The sequence below is a fragment of the Parasteatoda tepidariorum genome, chromosome X1 (genome assembly GCF_043381705.1).
Source record: "Parasteatoda tepidariorum isolate YZ-2023 chromosome X1, CAS_Ptep_4.0, whole genome shotgun sequence".
Classification (NCBI taxonomy): Eukaryota; Metazoa; Arthropoda; class Arachnida; order Araneae; family Theridiidae; genus Parasteatoda; species Parasteatoda tepidariorum.
This window is the reverse complement of record NC_092214.1, coordinates 44,324,002-44,340,189: the sequence shown is the minus strand read 5'-3', so window position 1 is coordinate 44,340,189 and position 16,188 is coordinate 44,324,002. Positions and strand designations below refer to the sequence as shown.

Genomic DNA, 16,188 nt, shown 5'->3' with positions numbered 1-16,188 from the left:
AAAAAAAAGGTTTTTTTTTCAGAATTTAATGATTTTTCAGCAATTATAATGAATTTTAGTGTAATTATAATATGATATGAAAATTTTTTAATTAAAATAAATTAAAATTTAATATTTCTCGATAATATTATTTCATAATTTATTATAACAATTTTAACTTTTCTTTTTGGAAAATATAATAATGAAATAAGAATCAACGTTTATAATTTAATATTTTGAAATTTATTTTTTCGTATTTTTCTCAGAAAAAATTTGAAAACAAAAATGTACATACATTTTTGTTTATGAAACAAAATACGAAACAAATACGAAAAAATATAAATATATATATATATATATATATATATATAAAATGCGAAACTGGTAGTAGTCTTTCCATTACCATTAAATCAATAATCAAGCAATCTCATATAGTTTTTTTTAATCTAATATTTTTTTTTATATAAATTTTGGCTGCAAGATCACGATATGTCCTTGTGATTTTTCCTCATTTTATTTATTTATTTATTTTATTTTATTTTTTGTCCCGCGCTTACATCCTATTACATTATCTGATATCATTACCTTAGTTACATCTTATGATTCATTATTTATTTTGAGTTTATCGCAACATTTCCACATCGACTCTTGTGCCTTTTAAACTGAACGTTTCATCCTACCCATTGGTATATTAAAATATTTTTCTTGATTAGATGTTTTTTTCTACTTCACTGTATTAAACTATTTCCGACACTTAATCTCTATTATTTTTAAACCTTTTTCTTCATCTTTTTTACTTAAGGAAATTAAACGAGGCCTTTATTTACTTAATCTTAAGTGTAATTAATGGCTTAATCTACCGCAACCAATTAATTACGTCTTATTCCGGATATTTAAACTTTGGTGAATCCGTTGACGTACGGCTTGATGCGTCCCGAACCAACATGCTATTAAAATGTGTTTCTAATTGAAATTTCTGATTTATTTCTTAAAGTATTATTTGTATTTTCCTCCTTGTATTTAAATGGAGGAAATGTGTTTGCTTTATTGCGTGGGGATTGACTTAGTCGTTCTTTTGGTTATCCGAAAAAGATTGGAGAACGCCTTTCAAATGCAGTCCGTTACACCCGGAAATGACCCATTCCGTCACCCCGTGGGCCCCAAAGGTCGAGTCTTTCGACAAGGGCCCCTCACATTTTTATTGTTCCGTAATCGCCACGGGGGATTCCGAAACGTCCGAATAAATTACTGACACCATTTGACTACTTTTTTCCAATAGTAGACTTCGACCCCTTGGCTAAATTTATCTGTAAATTATGTTGAAATCTAGCTAATTATCGTGCAAAAGGTGCGACAATTTTCAAACGTTTGAAATTCCTTATTATTTAGAGGCCTTTAGGAAATTCTACATCTTTGTCGCATTATAATGGTGTTCCATCGAAGTTAAAAAAAGAAGAAAAAATATTGTTTAAACTAGCTACCTGTTTTTTTTCTTCTTCTCTTTCATCTATGAAAAGGAACAAGGAAATACTTTTACAGATTCGGAATTCTTTTAAATCCTATAGTTGCTTTATAAAAGTTGAAAAACTGCTTTTTGTTTCTTTTTCAAAACTCTTGTCATGTGCACTTAGTGTTGAAGTGCAAAAAAACGTTGCCTACATAGAGAGATATTACAAAGAGATATTACAAATTTTAAATACTGTGGGTGAGCCTTTTACTCTGGACACAGCTCACAATGCGTAATTAAAAAGATGGACACAGCTTAAAATGCGTGTTTTAGAAAATTGGTACTGCTCAAAATGCGTGTTTAAGAAAAGGAATTTAGCTAAAACTGCATGTTTAAGAAAATTTCCACAGCAAAAAATGTGTCATTCCATATTTAATAACTCAATGAGGAATATTGTACTTACTTTTTCTAATTTTTTTTAAACACTAAGCATAATCATTACGAATTAAAGTCAGGACATTAGGGTCGGTTTCGTTGGTCTATTTGAGATGTAATTTTTCAGGCGATTTCTTCGTATTCAGATCACTAAACGAAAAGAATTTTTTTTTTAAAAAATCTAAATTCATACAACGTAAGTCTTATATGACTAGTATAAATTTATAGGATCTCGTAAAAAACAACTGTTGACTTTAAAAATCTTTTCAAAAAAGGCTATTTAAAAAAAATGTACTAGCTGATTAAGGCAATCAATTGATTATTACATGACGAATTTATTTGGAACTATTAGTTTATTCTTTAAAAAATAAATTTTTTTATAAAAGAAGCTTGAAAAACAGAATCAAATACTGCTCCTATTTTTTCTTAATCTCGTATTTTCGTCCAGGTTCATTTTCTTAAACACATATTTTGAGCTGTGTCAATTTCTTCAAACACGCGTTTTTAACTGTGTCCAGAATTAAAAGCTCAACGACGATCTGCTTTAATTACGAATTAAAAGCTTGTATGTTAAAAATAACTCAACGTAATTTCAATAGCCGGATTTTTTTTCTTCTAGGATTGAAGAAAAAGTATTTTTGTACATTTTTTGTGCTATATTTTTTGAAATTCAATACATGATTTACTCCTTATTGCAGTTGAGTAAAACGAAAATCACAAACTCTCAATCCCTCCCATAGATATCTGGTTTGCTGCAACATTATTAAAATATCTTAATTGCACTTCTGAAATATCTAATTAACCGAGTTTGAAAACTCTCAATTTTTACATGCCCTACTAAGCATGTTAATTTACAAAATACATGCACGAATATATTTTTTGATTACACATTAATGAAAGTATATTAATCTAACGATTATTAGTGTTTTGGAAAAATTGACATTAATAACATTATATCAACACTTTTATAAAGAGGACCATCAGATAAATTCTTTATTGTGTAATTAAATTCAATAACATTCAGGTCTTAACAAATGCATATAAATGATTTTCGTTTTTAATCCCATTTTTGCCATTTTTTTTATTCCATTACGATTATTTTATAACAGTCGTTAAACAGCGGACCCAATTTTTTGGGTTTGAGGCTAATGTTCTACTCGCAGCCTGTAATTTTGTACCCAATTCAGAAGGCAAGGGAACTCTTGGATCAAGTATTGGGAGAAATTTGCCTTCTTGAACAGCCGACCCAATTTTGGGTGCTCAACTCCGTATCCTAGTAATTTTGAACCCAATCCAGAAGACAAGGGAACTCCTGGATCAAGTATTGGGAGAAAAGTTTGCCTTCGTAGAGGACCCGCATTCGCATGGAGAGGAAAACAGCGAAAACCTCTCACAGTTACCATGACGACAAGGGGACTCTAACCCATGATTCGTCTACCACTGAGGATATTTTACGTCAGCACTGTGGTCAGTGCGAGCAGGATGCGGAATTCGTATCGACCAACCATCGCTGGTATTTGAACCCGGTTCACCTCATTGGAATGCGAATGTTCTATCCCCTGAGCCACCAGGGCTCCCATACAATTATTGATTTTTACGGTACTTTTTATTAGGCATCTTGACGGTATGATGCATAATAGAAGCATCTTACCATTTATGTTGTTTGTATTGTCAGCCTTGACATTAATTCTAATTAAGTATCTACATGCCAGGCCGGGCATGTAACGATAAATCGAAATATTTACAAATCCCAGGCGCTAATTGACTATCCAGTAGCCTTTAACGACTTTGAAGTTTCTTCTCCTGGTAGTAGTTTGTTGCAATATCTATGCAAGCTTTTATTTCTTTCAAAGTTTGTTACCTGAACTAAAAAAAAAAGTAAAGAATCACTTTTTTATTTATTTAAAAGAAAGCTACATGGGAGAGCAGGTTGTTAAAGGCCGCTGATCGGAAAATCGCGTCCCAGGCATGTCGATATTGAGCTACATAATTATCGAGCTTTGCTAATTAATATTGCAACTGTGACGATTGTGATGATACTTGGTTCTTTAGAGAGTAAACTGTTCTGTTTGAATAAACTTATTTGATTTTAGTAATAAATTACGTTTCGCTTATCAAAACCAATCTCCAATGAATATTAGCAAATCCACCAGTATACGAAACTTGGTCTCCGCTTACATCACACGCCACACCGTAAGAGATTATTCAATAAAAAAAAAAATTCGCACTTTTTTGTGGGATCAATTATCATTGTTTAAAACTATTATGGACCAACCGACTATTATACCAACCATTCTGAAATATTTTTAATCACAAATATATTCGGAAATACAAAAATATCTATTTTAAAGATTTCTCCAAAAAAGCACTTTTATACATAAGTCAAAATTCTGTATAATTATCAAACTTTTAAAAAAGTTTTGGAGTCCTTTTGTAATGTGTTTGCATGCTCTTCTTAGTAATAATCATTTGATATAGCTGTATTATTCACTTAAAAAAAATAGCTATTCATACAAAGTTATTAGTTTAAGGTTGAAATAGTAAATTATGAATGAGCACGGTTGATTTATATTTGTAACCCAGATATACAGTTAATTTAAAAGAACTAATAAAGTCATGCTAATTCTATATCAATGGCTAGTTTATAAACAAAAGAGGTGAACTAGTGTGTGTAACAAATAATTATTTCAGTATTAATAATAAACATTCTGATAATTAAAGCTTATTTTTCTACATTGCACTTGCTACTTAAAAATATTTTGCCTATAGTTTTTGTCGGAAGTATTCATGAAACATAATTATAGTCAGAGTTTTGGCGTAATTGCAATTTCGTGTAAATACGATGACAGCAATTTTTTTCAGTAAGAATTAGATTCAGCAATTATTTTCTTTTTGGAACAATAAAACCTTCACCAATATTTACAATTTCGAATTTCTCTTTTTTTTTTAAGAGCTAAAAACTTTTGGAACAAAAGCAATTTCATCTTTAAATTGGTATAATCATTAATCGTGAAAATAAAAAGAATTACTATGATGAAAAAATACGTCATAAAATCTATAACAAAGTGCTGTCTTTATAAATTGAACTTAATGAACAAGAATTTCTTGGAAGATTAATACAATTTTGATGTCCTTGAATGCAGTACAATTTAGTGGAAAATCATATAGTCAAGGATTTTTGAAATGCTTTTTTCATGAGTAATTTTTTCTAGATATCAAAAAGAAAATTCCTTAGGGCATCTTTAAACTAGATTCAGCGTGGTTGTCTTCAAGCGTTTGTTTATTTTCATTATTTCAATGATTAGAGTTGGAAATGTTGTCTATCACGTTTACTTAAACCTTGAAAAATAAAACAGACTTCCCCGCCAAGTACTGTTCGTTCAGGTAACGTCTGTCCGTTTGGATGTTTTCTCGAATATTTACAGTTCTATTTGGGTTTTTTTTCTGTTTTGTTGTGACACGTGATTGATTATAAACAAGAATGAAATCGATGTTTATTTCAAGGATTACGGGTTTATACAATCAAAAGATTATTTTTATATATCGATTCAAGTATTTTCTTTAATGTGATCTTCTGTTTTTTATTTTTATTTTTAAATATACATATTGACTTTTTTTTGATTTGTTTAATGATTTAGGATTACTCATTTTAATTTTCGATTGCAGTTTTTTTTATTTTTGCATTTATTTAAATTGTTGATTTAAAGTGGTTTTTCCTATTCTTATTAACCGCAGATTCTTATAACCGCATTCCAATTTTAAATTGTGCTGTTTCTAGTATAAAGTCGACAAACCTTGGAGATATATTCAGTTGTAAATAATATTTTAAAATTTTTTTGTGTTATTAAATACTCTCGTATAGATTTTCGTCTCGCAAATTGCAATTTTTAAAAAAAATTCATATTATCATATTATAAATTGTTAATTTAAAGTAGTTTTTTCTATTCTTATTAACCGCAGATTCTTATAACCGTATTCTAATTTTAAATTGTGCTATTTTTAGTATAAAGTCGACAAACCTTGGAGATATATTCAGTTGTAAATAATATTTTAAAATTTTTTTGTGTTATTAAATACTCTCGTATAGATTTTCGTCTCGCAAATTGCAATTTTTAAAAAAAATTCATATTATCATATTATAAATTGTTAATTTAAAGTAGTTTTTTCTATTCTTATTAACCGCAGATTCTTATAACCGTATTCTAATTTTAAATTGTGCTATTTTTAGTATAAAGTCGACAAACCTTGGAGATATATTCAGTTGTAAATAATATTTTAAAATTTTTTTGTGTTATTAAATACTCTCGTATAGATTTTCGTCTCGCAAATTGCAATTTTTAAAAAAAATTCATATTATCATATTATAAATTGTTAATTTAAAGTAGTTTTTTCTATTCTTATTAACCGCAGATTCTTATAACCGTATTCTAATTTTAAATTGTGCTATTTTTAGTATAAAGTCGACAAACCTTGGAGATATATTCAGTTGTAAATAATATTTTAAAATTTTTTTGTGTTATTAAATACTCTCGTATAGATTTTCGTCTCGCAAATTGCAATTTTTAAAAAAAATTCATATTATCATATTATAAATTGTTAATTTAAAGTAGTTTTTTCTATTCTTATTAACCGCAGATTCTTATAACCGTATTCTAATTTTAAATTGTGCTATTTTTAGTATAAAGTCGACAAACCTTGGAGATATATTCAGTTGTAAATAATATTTTAAAATTTTTTTGTGTTATTAAATACTCTCGTATAGATTTTCGTCTCGCAAATTGCAATTTTTAAAAAAAATTCATATTATCATATTATAAATTGTTAATTTAAAGTAGTTTTTTCTATTCTTATTAACCGCAGATTCTTATAACCGTATTCTAATTTTAAATTGTGCTATTTTTAGTATAAAGTCGACAAACCTTGGAGATATATTCAGTTGTAAATAATATTTTAAAATTTTTTTGTGTTATTAAATACTCTCGTATAGATTTTCGTCTCGCAAATTGCAATTTTTAAAAAAAATTCATATTATCATATTATAAATTGTTAATTTAAAGTAGTTTTTTCTATTCTTATTAACCGCAGATTCTTATAACCGTATTCTAATTTTAAATTGTGCTATTTTTAGTATAAAGTCGACAAACCTTGGAGATATATTCAGTTGTAAATAATATTTTAAAATTTTTTTGTGTTATTAAATACTCTCGTATAGATTTTCGTCTCGCAAATTGCAATTTTTAAAAAAAATTCATATTATCATATTATAAATTGTTAATTTAAAGTAGTTTTTTCTATTCTTATTAACCGCAGATTCTTATAACCGTATTCTAATTTTAAATTGTGCTATTTTTAGTATAAAGTCGACAAACCTTGGAGATATATTCAGTTGTAAATAATATTTTAAAATTTTTTTGTGTTATTAAATACTCTCGTATAGATTTTCGTCTCGCAAATTGCAATTTTTAAAAAAAATTCATATTATCATATTATAAATTGTTAATTTAAAGTAGTTTTTTCTATTCTTATTAACCGCAGATTCTTATAACCGTATTCTAATTTTAAATTGTGCTATTTTTAGTATAAAGTCGACAAACCTTGGAGATATATTCAGTTGTAAATAATATTTTAAAATTTTTTTGTGTTATTAAATACTCTCGTATAGATTTTCGTCTCGCAAATTGCAATTTTTAAAAAAAATTCATATTATCATATTATAAATTGTTAATTTAAAGTAGTTTTTTCTATTCTTATTAACCGCAGATTCTTATAACCGTATTCTAATTTTAAATTGTGCTATTTTTAGTATAAAGTCGACAAACCTTGGAGATATATTCAGTTGTAAATAATATTTTAAAATTTTTTTGTGTTATTAAATACTCTCGTATAGATTTTCGTCTCGCAAATTGCAATTTTTAAAAAAAATTCATATTATCATATTATAAATTGTTAATTTAAAGTAGTTTTTTCTATTCTTATTAACCGCAGATTCTTATAACCGTATTCTAATTTTAAATTGTGCTATTTTTAGTATAAAGTCGACAAACCTTGGAGATATATTCAGTTGTAAATAATATTTTAAAATTTTTTTGTGTTATTAAATACTCTCGTATAGATTTTCGTCTCGCAAATTGCAATTTTTAAAAAAAATTCATATTATCATATTATAAATTGTTAATTTAAAGTAGTTTTTTCTATTCTTATTAACCGCAGATTCTTATAACCGTATTCTAATTTTAAATTGTGCTATTTTTAGTATAAAGTCGACAAACCTTGGAGATATATTCAGTTGTAAATAATATTTTAAAATTTTTTTGTGTTATTAAATACTCTCGTATAGATTTTCGTCTCGCAAATTGCAATTTTTAAAAAAAATTCATATTATCATATTATAAATTGTTAATTTAAAGTAGTTTTTTCTATTCTTATTAACCGCAGATTCTTATAACCGTATTCTAATTTTAAATTGTGCTATTTTTAGTATAAAGTCGACAAACCTTGGAGATATATTCAGTTGTAAATAATATTTTAAAATTTTTTTGTGTTATTAAATACTCTCGTATAGATTTTCGTCTCGCAAATTGCAATTTTTAAAAAAAATTCATATTATCATATTATAAATTGTTAATTTAAAGTAGTTTTTTCTATTCTTATTAACCGCAGATTCTTATAACCGTATTCTAATTTTAAATTGTGCTATTTTTAGTATAAAGTCGACAAACCTTGGAGATATATTCAGTTGTAAATAATATTTTAAAATTTTTTTGTGTTATTAAATACTCTCGTATAGATTTTCGTCTCGCAAATTGCAATTTTTAAAAAAAATTCATATTATCATATTATAAATTGTTAATTTAAAGTAGTTTTTTCTATTCTTATTAACCGCAGATTCTTATAACCGTATTCTAATTTTAAATTGTGCTATTTTTAGTATAAAGTCGACAAACCTTGGAGATATATTCAGTTGTAAATAATATTTTAAAATTTTTTTGTGTTATTAAATACTCTCGTATAGATTTTCGTCTCGCAAATTGCAATTTTTAAAAAAAATTCATATTATCATATTATAAATTGTTAATTTAAAGTAGTTTTTTCTATTCTTATTAACCGCAGATTCTTATAACCGTATTCTAATTTTAAATTGTGCTATTTTTAGTATAAAGTCGACAAACCTTGGAGATATATTCAGTTGTAAATAATATTTTAAAATTTTTTTGTGTTATTAAATACTCTCGTATAGATTTTCGTCTCGCAAATTGCAATTTTTAAAAAAAATTCATATTATCATATTATAAATTGTTAATTTAAAGTAGTTTTTTCTATTCTTATTAACCGCAGATTCTTATAACCGTATTCTAATTTTAAATTGTGCTATTTTTAGTATAAAGTCGACAAACCTTGGAGATATATTCAGTTGTAAATAATATTTTAAAATTTTTTTGTGTTATTAAATACTCTCGTATAGATTTTCGTCTCGCAAATTGCAATTTTTAAAAAAAATTCATATTATCATATTATAAATTGTTAATTTAAAGTAGTTTTTTCTATTCTTATTAACCGCAGATTCTTATAACCGTATTCTAATTTTAAATTGTGCTATTTTTAGTATAAAGTCGACAAACCTTGGAGATATATTCAGTTGTAAATAATATTTTAAAATTTTTTTGTGTTATTAAATACTCTCGTATAGATTTTCGTCTCGCAAATTGCAATTTTTAAAAAAAATTCATATTATCATATTATAAATTGTTAATTTAAAGTAGTTTTTTCTATTCTTATTAACCGCAGATTCTTATAACCGTATTCTAATTTTAAATTGTGCTATTTTTAGTATAAAGTCGACAAACCTTGGAGATATATTCAGTTGTAAATAATATTTTAAAATTTTTTTGTGTTATTAAATACTCTCGTATAGATTTTCGTCTCGCAAATTGCAATTTTTAAAAAAAATTCATATTATCATATTATAAATTGTTAATTTAAAGTAGTTTTTTCTATTCTTATTAACCGCAGATTCTTATAACCGTATTCTAATTTTAAATTGTGCTATTTTTAGTATAAAGTCGACAAACCTTGGAGATATATTCAGTTGTAAATAATATTTTAAAATTTTTTTGTGTTATTAAATACTCTCGTATAGATTTTCGTCTCGCAAATTGCAATTTTTAAAAAAAATTCATATTATCATATTATAAATTGTTAATTTAAAGTAGTTTTTTCTATTCTTATTAACCGCAGATTCTTATAACCGTATTCTAATTTTAAATTGTGCTATTTTTAGTATAAAGTCGACAAACCTTGGAGATATATTCAGTTGTAAATAATATTTTAAAATTTTTTTGTGTTATTAAATACTCTCGTATAGATTTTCGTCTCGCAAATTGCAATTTTTAAAAAAAATTCATATTATCATATTATAAATTGTTAATTTAAAGTAGTTTTTTCTATTCTTATTAACCGCAGATTCTTATAACCGTATTCTAATTTTAAATTGTGCTATTTTTAGTATAAAGTCGACAAACCTTGGAGATATATTCAGTTGTAAATAATATTTTAAAATTTTTTTGTGTTATTAAATACTCTCGTATAGATTTTCGTCTCGCAAATTGCAATTTTTAAAAAAAATTCATATTATCATATTATAAATTGTTAATTTAAAGTAGTTTTTTCTATTCTTATTAATCGCAGATTCTTATAACCGCATTCGAATTTTAAATTGTGCTGTTTTTAGTATAAAATCGACCAACCTTGCAGATATATTCAGTTGTAAATAATTTTTTAGAATTTTTTTTCATGTCATTAAATACTCTCGTATAGATTTTCTTCTCATAAATTGCATTTTTTTTTAAAAATTCATATTATAAATTGTTGAATTAATTCATAAAATTCATATTATAAATTGTTGAATTAATTCATAAAATTTATATTATAAATTGTTGATTTAAAGTAGTTTTTTTTATTCTTATTAACCGCAGATTCTTATAACCACATTCTAATTTTAAATTGTGCTACTTTTAGTATAAAGTCGACAAACCTTGGAGATATATTCAGTTGTAAATAATATTTTAAAATTCTTTTTATGTTATCTGTATTAAATACTCTCGTATAGTTTTTCTTCTCATAAATTGCATTTTTTTTTAAAAATTCATATTACCCATTACCTTGCCTTCGTTCGAACTTGTCACAAGCCGTCTCTTAGGCACTAGTTGCAGCACTTTTGTAGACGCTGATTTCAGGGCAAGAAATTTTTTATGAGACTAGTTAAGCAGGTAAAAGTCTCGCAACAAAATTTACTCAACATACGAGCTTCAAAATAATCCACCATTACTGCCTAATATAAACTCATTTCAACGATTAGGCCCGAAACGATTAAAAAAAAAAATAGTCTCCATTTATAACTACTGTTAATAAATGATCAATAAAAATAAAAATGTCTTCTTCCAGGGTGAATTTTTCTGTGTTTTTCCTTAAAAATAACTATTTTGGTTCAAATATAAAAAAATATGGTTTTTCTAAGTTATAATCATTTATTGTATAATTTAAACTGCTTCTTCCAAATTCAGATATTTTACAATTTTTTTGTAATCATGATAAAATAATATGTAGTTACAAAAGTATAGTTTTTTTTGTTTTATTATCTAATCAACACTTAAAATGAACCTTCTTTAAGGGTCTTTTTTGGTGCGTGACGACTGTGAATGCAGGTCACTATTAAAAAACAAGCTATTATACGTTGCTCAATAGAATGAACGGACGCTTTCCGAAATTTCTTTATCGTGGAGAAGTTTTTTTTGCGCACCCGTTGCATTGTCTTCTTGATTATTCCAAGGTAATTAGTCGGGGGCATTAAGGGGTCACCAAATGAAGTGTTCTTCTAGAAGATGAATATCACCTGCCTTCAGCACAATGCTGAAAAATTTGAAAATAAAATTTTTCTACCGTGATGGTTGAATTGACCTTTGGTCATTTCTGATAGGCATATGGGAGATAATTTACTTGGAAATTGAGCAGAAAGGTGTCAAAAAAGAATTGTTAAGGAAGAACTCATCATTTGAAATGTGGAAAATTTTCTTATACTCACGAATTTAGAGGATGCTTTGTTAATCAAAGTAGAAAAAAATGTTTCTTGGATTTAGTGCTTGAAAACGCATGTAAGTATTTTGAATATTTTTTTTAAATGAAGATATGAGTATTAAATCCTATCTTACCCAAGCTAATAATGATAAGGAGATATAAATTTTTCATTTTAATACGTAATGAATGATAGGGTTAGATTCCAATGCCACGCATCTAGGATAAATTAATAAACAGTTAAAAATATGTGGAATTATTTGAAAAACAAAAAAAATTAAATGATCAATTTCTTGAAATATTAATCTCTTGAAAATTAATATGAGCAGTTTTAATTTAAAAGATTCACACTTTAATTTTGTTGTTCATTGGTTTAATGTTAAGTTTAGAAGTATAAAATTATTGTATTGTTTTCCGTATAAAATTATATTATTGTTTCGTATTCAATATAAAATTACAATTGAATACATGCTTTTAAAAACATTAGGTTAAAAATAATGATTATTAGCGTATAAGTATATTGTTACAACAATAATTAAATATTCCAGATTTTTTTTTCTATAATGACTTTTTAATTTAAAAAGAGTAGTTACTTTAATCTACTTTTTTTAGTTATGTTGTGTCTTATCTTCTTTAAAAAAATAACAGTTTTGTATTTCCAAACACGCTAAACTTTTTTGGGCAAAACCATTTGAAAAAATGATTTTTTACGTAACCCTATATAGATGTAATTTGTTATACCTAAGTCTGTTACCATAATGAATTTAACACTTGTAATTATTCGTTACGAGATTTTACACCACAGATTTTCTATTCTACATTTTTTCTCGAATACATTCAGTTTTTGTACTTGTTTAGTCACAAATTTTCTAGAAAAAATTTTCTTCAAAAATTAAAATTGTAAAACAAATGAATTCGTTTTAAGAAAAAAAAATTCATAAAACCCCCAGAAATGCCAACAACTGCATAGTTCAAATATTTTTTTAAAGTATAAAACATCTTCATAATTTAAGCTACAACCGTTGTTAAATTTCTTTGTAATTTAAATAATTTTATCTTTTAATATATAAAATTAAGGGTTAATTTATTGGCAAATCTATAGACCTTTTCTTTATTTAATCCGATGAAGTTATAACATTATGTGCAGTTTTTCTTTCTTTTTTTTAACGACTCTTAACAAATGTAGGTTTTATGGCAAACCTCTAAAGTAATCTTCGATCCGATGCTCTAATCTTCACTAAATATCTTACTGCATTGTTGGTTAATTGGACCGAATTTTCCAACAACAAAGACCATGATTTTTCTTTTTCTTGAAGTAGACTCCATAGTTAGTTCAATTAAGTTCCATACTATCGTCATTTAATGGAAATTTTCAGTTTCCTCGCTTCAGAACAAGACCATCTTATCTTACGAAATTGTTTTCTTAAAGATTAACTCCTTCGCAATTTTCTCCCGATTACAGAGCGTTATTTTGGGGTCACAGGGCAACCAGCTGTGAAGAGAAGATCTCGAATTTCGATACTGGTTGGTGACAAGAACTGAGGAAACTTCTTAATGGGGAGTCCTTACACTATTTTTTTCATTCAAAGGCCTTTTCAATGATCACGTTTATTCATTATATAAAGCAGCGGTTCCCAAAAGGTGTTCCGTGGAACTCTAGGGTTCCATAGAAGGATCAGAGGTTCCGAGAACAAAATATTTTTAAAAATATGATTTTCGAAACGCGTGTATGTTTCTAATAACAATGCACATTGAATGAATGAATGAAGGGATATGTGCTTAAAATATTGCATTAGTATCTCATGTTGAACGTTTCAAATTAAAATAAATTCAGCAATGAAGTATGTTTCTCTGATAACTAAACATTTGCGATGATTACTTATTTATTTTCATTTTCGTTTTAATTTCCATGAAAAACATAAGTATTTTCAGTTTATGTACACACGAAAATCATATTCAGAACTAGACTAGATTCCGCTCCAAGACCAGAATATGTTTTAAATAAATTTTTCGTCGATTAATATACTCATAATTTCTAAGGAGTTTTATTCATAAAGTTCAACCCCTTAAAGGGCCCTTTATTTCTAGTAAAGGTAAATTAAAGTATTTTTGGAATTGAAATTGTATTAAGAACAGTAATTGATATAAAAAAAAAAACTCATTTAGTTTATAAAAATGCCATTTTTTTGGTGGTAAATATATTTAACATGACCTATTAGGAACTTACTGACTTTTATTTTTCTTTATTTATAAAATAAATTCCTTAAATGTTACAAACCTCAAAAGGAATTATGTATTTTATAACTTTTATACGTTTTTCAAACGTGACAAATGGTTACCAATTTTATTCAAACTCACTTCAAGAAAGCTGAAGTTATTGAAAAATGGAAACCTAAATTAAAAGTGGTAAAACGTGGTGGTAAGTATACTTTCCACGGCCTTCAAAAGGGTTAAGGGCTCCACCAAAGTAAGATTGATTTCTTAGAGTTTCATAGACGAAAAAAATAAGAACCACTGATATAAAATGTCATTCTCACGTTCTTATTCCTTTAGAATTAATTTTCTTTTCGCATTGTACTGGAATTTTCATGTTTTTACATCTAGTATTTATCTTTTTGAATGAACCTCCAGAAATTCAACGTACAACTTTAAATTTTTTAAATAATTTTTTGTACAATACACGAAATAAAAAATGAATCAACATAGTAAATTTTTATCTAATAATCTGATTTTTTACTTCAGTGCGAACAATAAAAAACTTGAGCACCCTAAATAACTTTTGATCTAATGCTGGATTTTGTATGGCAAAAGGCAAAATTTAAGCACAATCGGTCGAATAGTTTTAAAGTTAGAAATATTTTAAAAAAATTGTGCATTTAAAGTTTGATTTCCCACGAATTATACGACCGATTGAGTTCAAATTTTGTATTTTGTCATAGAGAAGAACAATCTTTAATATAATGTAAAAATTGTGCATCTTACAATACAAAATTGCTTAGATTGTTGTTAAATAAAATTTCAAAAAATTATAAATAATTATTAAAAAATATTTTTTTGCATCGAATTATCTTTGAATGAACAAATTTTATAATTGTGTTAAAATATTTTTCGATTCTTATAAAAAGTTCTCGAAATATGGCGAAATAAGCAAAAAGTAAAAGTAACCTTTAGGGGTGCCAACTTTCGACCCATCGCCTGACTAACTATTTCAACCATATTTTCCAGATTGCGGCTAACCCCCATAACTTGAGGGTCAAGTTTTAAATTACATAAGTTAAAATTAAGTAAAAATTTGCACACCTGACAATTCAAAACTATTTTTTGACCTATTTTAAATGAAATAATAAAAAATAATAGATAATTTTAACAAAATTATATTTCATTATAAAGAATGAGAGGCTTTTAATGGTTACTTTTATCGTCCTTTAATTCAGTCCTATTTCAGAAACATTCACTTTGTATATTAGAATAATTATTTTTCGAGAATTAGTCGCTTTTAATGGTTACTCTTATTCGCCTGCAAGAACTGACTTATATTTTCACACTTAATCTAGATAAAAAGTAAGGTTCTAAATTTTTTATAGTAGGCTATAAACTCAGTACAATAGACAAATCTTTTATATATCCCTCTAAAAAAGACATTTGAAATTCCTGCTTGGTAGTTAAGTTTTATTCGATCATTTAAAGAGTTAAGAGTGCCAGAAAAAAGTGCCGTAACCAATTAGGAAAACGTTTAGTGCTCAACTGATCTTTTAAGGACATTTCAAAACCTAAATCCTGTCATTATTTACGACAGTCACGATCATCATAAAACGAAATGCTTACTATAATTTATAACATAACTATCTGGTATGATTCAGGGAATTTTTAGACAAGTAAGTCAGAAGAAAAAAAATTTATCAATGAAAGCCTTTTGATGAAAAGTTGCAGTAATATGTGTCAATTATATTTTTCCTTGAAAGGTATATTAAAAAAATTTAAGGAGTTCGCAGGAATTATCCTTAATTGATTAAAAAAAAAGAGAATTACATAACTTGTTGCATAACAGTGGAAACAAATTTTTTTTTGAACGACAGACTGATCTTACCCTTATTAACAATATATTCATATATCAGCTTACATTTTAGTAGATTTTGCATATAGCAATTTACCTTTTACCGCTACCACGCTAACGGTATTTTAGTTTCACAGTGCATGCGTGAAAATTTCCTACAGCATATCGCGGAATCACTAAGGGGTAAAATCTCTGCCTCAGAAAT

The 16,188-nt window shown here is 26.4% G+C and overlaps 1 protein-coding gene across 6 annotated transcripts in view; it reads left to right on the top strand.

Annotated features, from left to right (window-relative positions):
• LOC107447991 (CD151 antigen) overlaps positions 1–16,188 on the top strand; it is a 161,508-nt gene that overhangs the window by 80,360 nt on the left and 64,960 nt on the right. The window lies entirely within an intron of this gene.